The sequence below is a fragment of the Atta colombica genome, unplaced genomic scaffold (assembly GCF_001594045.1).
Source record: "Atta colombica isolate Treedump-2 unplaced genomic scaffold, Acol1.0 scaffold187, whole genome shotgun sequence".
Lineage (NCBI taxonomy): Eukaryota > Metazoa > Arthropoda > Insecta > Hymenoptera > Formicidae > Atta > Atta colombica.
Genome location: NW_017259279.1, coordinates 1109829 through 1115853, shown reverse-complemented (window position 1 = coordinate 1115853; position 6025 = coordinate 1109829). Strand labels below are relative to the sequence as shown.

Genomic DNA, 6025 nt, shown 5'->3' with positions numbered 1-6025 from the left:
TATACATACACTCCGATACTTCGATGCGTGCGTGTGTGCAAACGCAAGCAGCTATAAATTTCAATAAAACCCTTGCCTGCATGTAGAGAGACGTTGTGTGGCAAGCGAGAGGAGAGAAGAGGAGGAGGGCCAAGGGAGGGGGGGGAGAAGGAGGAGGAGGAAGAAGAGGGAATCGAGTGCGGGAGGGATAGAGTGCGTTCGACACCACTCATATACGTTCATTACGAATGCATACGAGCACGTTAGATTGTACGTTAGTGCCTTGTAATAAAATATTGTAATGGTGGCCTACTTCTGCGCACCACGCCGCGCTCGTAGTCGTCGTATAATATCTCCCGCGGCATTCTTACCGCGGCGGCGTTATTTATTCTGCACTGTGCACAATGGCGGCGGCGGCGGCGACTTCGGCCTCCGGTCCCCCATCTACGAGGTGTGCCGTTGGACGTGGCGAACGATCGCCAGCGGGCAACCGGAACACGCTCTCCGTCCCCAAGAGCGCTCGCTCGCGACTCCTTCTCCTCCCCTGTACCGAAACGAGGCGGACTTGACTTTGCGAATAGGAGAGATGCGAAGAAGTATTCCAACGAAATGAAATCGAATTACAATGAGAGAATTACGAGAATAACCTTCGTACTTGATTCTTTTCTTGTGACGTTCACAAATTTGTACAAGATATTTTAGAAACACTCGGGGGGGAAAAAGAAATAGTCGTAGCAATTATTAAGACGTGACAACTACACAACAAGTTTTATATTTAGAATTAATATACATAGTTATTCCAACTGTAAAATATTCTATTCAGTTATGTAACATTAGTTTATTCGATAATATAATATTTTAATTCCAATTGTTCCAATTATTTTGTTTCTATATAATTATGACGTGATTATTTCTTTTGCAAAGTGAATAGAAAGTGAGCTGGACGAAAGAATTTTTGAGAAAGATGATTCTTAAATATTCCTAAAACTCTCATGATTATTTCCTACGCGAACACACTTTTTTGTTAAATCATTAGTTGTATCGATATCCGCGCATGAGAAATCTACGGGTGTTCTTCTCACCCGCTACATGACGCAATCCCATTCGGATTTCTATACAGCCGGATGACCGAGGAGGTTCGTCATACGACAATGCCGGGCCGCAATTACGTGTACACGGCCCGAGGTTGATTAATAGCTCATTATTGATACGTCTTGTCTTGTCGTTGGCGCTCAAAGGCGACCGCGATGGAACGACACAAGCGCGACGGAACGTGCAATAAGCGTGCGGCCAAGTATTTATTGTTGACCACCAAATATGCGGCATTTTTCTGGCATCTCCACTATGCGCGGGGAGAAGAGCAGAGGGATGGAGCACTGTTTCCCATAAAAATTACGGCATCGATAGTATTGTGCTAGTATGTTAACTGGCGTCTCTCTCTCTCTCTCTCTCTCTCTCTCTCTCGCACGCGCGCTTGCTCGCTTTCTCTCGCTCTTTCTCGCTCTCTCGGAACCGGTTTCACCCAACGCAGCGCGATTGATTGAAGCGTTGAGAACGATATAGATCTAAGCCGCGCTTATAACAGTATTGAGTTGATACAATAGTTCTGCTGTATATACATCAGTGAGGTATTCTAGCTACCAACCGCTGTGAGAATAGCACAGCGAATACGTAATATATGACATTGCTATGACGCAAATCATTTATTTGAATAATAGAATAGATGTATATCAAATTTTCATATTGCACACAATTTTTATATTCTCATTACTTAGCTCTCATTACTCATCCATACTATTCTGTATATAAATATGTTCTTTTCTAGGTCGCAATACGAAGCATAATATAGACGGAAAACGAGTATTTAGTTAATTATTGTTAACATTAACCAGTATCGGCTAAATCGCCCTTTAATGTTATAAATTACATATTAACGCATTGCATTAATGTAACAAGCGTCAGAAATGTCATACTAATATTCGTATCGCATGCATCCGTAGACGTGCTTGTATATCGGTCGCATGGAAAGTATAATTGTGTTCAAGTATCTAAAAATTTGGTTACATCTAAAAATAACTTTATTGAACTATCAAAATAATTACGTAGAAATTTCAACCATGCTGAATAATAACCACAAGAACTTTGGCTATTCTAGTAACTAATTTATTTAGTCCTAAATAATTATTTTCATGTTTCAACAAAATTATTTTCAGATCTGTGTCTAATTAAATTTTTTAATATTTTAGCGAAACCGTTCTTTCCATGCGGGAATATTTGTTCTCTACCAAGTATAGTGCGGCTTAAAGGAATTCGGAATTTTAGAATGATAAGCATATAACGACGAATATAAGGTAGAAGAATCTACAAAGTTTTTTACCAACGGCTCCGAAATAAATTCGTGCTGTTCATGCACCCTCCGCGAGGTACACGCACTTCTTCCCCTTCCACCTCGCAGTCGTGGCTGCTGCTGCTGCTGCTGCTGGGTGGCCACGTGTTCTGGCATCTGGAGTCGCATACAGGGTGTCTTGCAAGTCCTTGCGCGGCGATAATTGTTAGATGACTAACAAAGACAGTGTACGTCTCACGCTTTTCTCCGCCGAAACGTGTTTATTTTTGTTATTTTGATATTTTGATTTGGACTTTCGTTGTATTGCGCGATACGTTTGTCAACGTTCGTTCCTTCGTTTGCCGCGAGTCTGTCCGAGCGACCTTCCTTCGTCTATGTCTGTTCATTCGTCTCTCTCTCTCTCTCTCTCTCTCTCTCTCTTTCTCTCTCTCTCTCTCTCTCCCGTTTCAATCGAGAACGATCGATAAAGTTTCTTATCACGTATGAGTAAGCATACGTTTACATCGAGACAGTGCGTCGTCGATCTGGTTTTTCACAGAGTATCTAAAATCTGTCGAATGTTTTGCCGAATGAGTAACGGCAAACATCGAGGTTTATCAAACTGAAAATGACTATTTTGTGAATTTTATAAATCAATTTTTTTAATAGTCATTTCACCGTAATATTTTCCGAGCCATTAACTTTACTGATAAAGAAGTCTGGTAATAATTGAGCTATAAATTTTACTTTTTCAAATATTATCTTATTTTTCTATAGAATTATACCAAATGGTTAGATACTACTATTACGTGCTTGATTTATTAAATCGTATGAATATATTAAACAAAAATCTGATAATATATCTGGTAGCCATTAGCATACTTTTTTCAGGAATTTATAATACAAATATCGCTTCTCATTTAGATTTAAGTGACTCGTTTCATTCTGTTTCATTCAAGACTTCAATTTTCTTAATAATTTAAAATTGAAGGCAGATTAAACAATTGTTAGGAAAAATGCGTTTCCTCAAAACTTTCACTCGCGGACGAGTCTCTCATCGAAGGCACATCTGCCAAGTCTGGGACACTCTGTATATAAATGTTTCTCTCTCGCTTCTACGGCAGGCGAGTAGGTTTTCCATATGCGGCGCAATGCGGCGGATATTTTATTTGTATATCATTACACATCGTCCCTTTTCTACCCTCCGTCTCCACTTGATCTCCCTCTTGTCCCCTCTCTCTTTCTCTCTCGCTCTCTCCTTCCCCGTGCGCCGGTCCTTCTTCCCTTTCCTCGTTTCTCTCGTTTTTCCTACACTCCTCGTGTTCTCTCATTCTCCCCCCGTCTCTCCCTTTCCTCGCCCCCCTGCTTCCCGTCACATCGTGTATTTATTTTATTTTATTATTAAACAAACCTCTTCCTGTCATCCTCGCGCCAACATGCGTCTTTACACGTACACGGGATCCACGTCAAACACAGTCTCCACTTGACGCGAGGATCGGCTTACGCGACCGTTCCAGACACGAAAAATATTTTTTCCCAACTCTCCCCTTCGTTCTAGGTATCACTCTCCCTTCACGTATACCCAAGCGTTATCTGAGAGCGTTGAGCGCTTATCGCGACTCTTGAAGGGATTCCATCTTGAAGAGATCCTATGTGCGCTTGAGGCGCAATTAAAAACCTACGAGACAAGAGACAAGAGCGAGTTATAACGAATGCCCTTGAAATGCGTATATAACGTAACGTTATGCGAAGGTTTATTAAATTTTCTGATCTCCGGATCATATTGTAAATTGTTATTTTATTCTATTTAGATTTAATTGACTTGTTTCGCTCTGTGTAGAAAGCTGAGGCACCACGTTTGTTTTGTAAGATCTCGCGATATCTTTGTCCCCTTTTTCCGACCTTTTTTTTTTTGTAAACTCGAGAGAGTACACTTGCGCAGATCCCGCCACGGCGGTATTCCATCAGTATTCCGTCGTATTCCGGTCGGTTGCTCATATTAAACAGCGTGTAACGGCGGTAACGACCGCGCGATGACGGATGTCAAGTTATATTTAACGGTAACGGGAGTTATATTTTCGCCGCGCTTTTCAGCGACTTGCCTGCGGCTCGAAATCGAAAGCAGCACGAATTGTGAAACGATTTCGGCGACTTAACCGCGAAACGAAGCGTCGCGTCGCGACGTATTGCGAATGCCCACCTGCTGCTCCGGTGAGACGCGACGTTTTTTCGGAAAATATTCCTAAATAGAATAATACGCTTGTGCCGTTGCCAAGTATTTCTCGATACGAAACCATTCAAAAGACAGACATTCTTATCGACAAAAGAATTTGCTTTTCACTTTCACGTAATTTTATGAAAAATTTTATATGTAGAGAATATTTTTTTTATAGACTGTAGTGATCAATGATGGAAATAATTGAACCTGTATTAATTTATTAAACAAGACAAATGAACAATGAAGAAGGACGGTATTCAGTCAGGACGGATCTTTACACTCAATAATATATTTTTGTGTGAATTTGACAGTTCAAGCTTAATTTAATAATAATAATAACAAATGAGATAAGTAAAGGAAGACCAAGTACACAGCTTTAAGTAAAAGCTTAGATCTTGCTGCCTAATATTTATATATAGATTCTAAATACATCTTTCAGTTATATATAAACGGCTAATAATAATAATAATAATGATAATAATAATAATATAATCTTTATTTAGACATTCTACATGCTCGAGCTCGACTAACGTATACTCTATTTAAATACGAGGAAATCCCACGGATGCGCGGACGAAGACCCAATTAATTTTGAATGAGGGAAATAGGAAAATTCGAGCGCGCTATGCGAGAAGTTAATTCCGTTCTGAAGGCATCTTGATTCTTTGTTCCGCCTGGTTTTACGTCGGTTGAATAATTTTTCTCTCGGCGTTGTCTTGCGGCTTTACCAGCGAGGCATTTTGTTAAAGGTTAATTAAATCCAACGACAAAAGGCCGAGCGTTTCATTCTTTTAACGCGAGATTAACGGCGGAAATACGCGGCGGATTTTCTATTTTCATGCGTTGACAGAAGGCGGGCTCGTGCAGCACGAAGATTAAACGTTCTTCTTCGAATGCAAACACGCACGATAGGACTATCTCGCTCGTGTACGAATTTGCTATGTACAGGATTTTCCAATCCTGTCAGTTTCCTCACCGCTTTATTCAGCCGCATTTTTCGGCAAACTTAACCTCAGCTTTTTCTTTTATCGAAAATATAAACGCAGTTTGTTCTTCGACTCTCGACTGTTTTTCTCTTTAAAATTTTGATTACTTTGCTAATTAAAATCTTTTTGAAAAGAAAGAATATATACGCTGTACGCTTTGTACTAACTCGAGGACCAAGTTTTATTATCGGCTTCTTAACAATTCTCACATTTAATGATTTATAACTTAAAACTAATTATCATTATGTATAAAACATTCACAAGATTAAATATATATGTACAGTTCTTCTATTATATTGAGGGATGATCAATTCCAAATATTGCAATGAATATAATTCGGAGATGTATCTGGTTGATATTCTATCGAGGCTATTATTTTCTACTACTATGGGGATTCTAGCACGACTGGCCCTCTGACATTGCACTTTCGATATGCGTTTATTTTCCTCGTTTGTACTGAATCGCAGCAAATGCAGTCACGCACGTAAGCGTCGTGTCCGCGTTCGCGTCCGCGGC

General features: G+C 40.1%; 1 protein-coding gene across 4 annotated transcripts in view; it reads left to right on the top strand.

Annotated features, from left to right (window-relative positions):
• LOC108686593 (protein bric-a-brac 2-like) overlaps positions 1-6025 on the top strand; it is a 446382-nt gene that overhangs the window by 172933 nt on the left and 267424 nt on the right. The gene's annotated exons all lie outside the window — the stretch shown is intronic.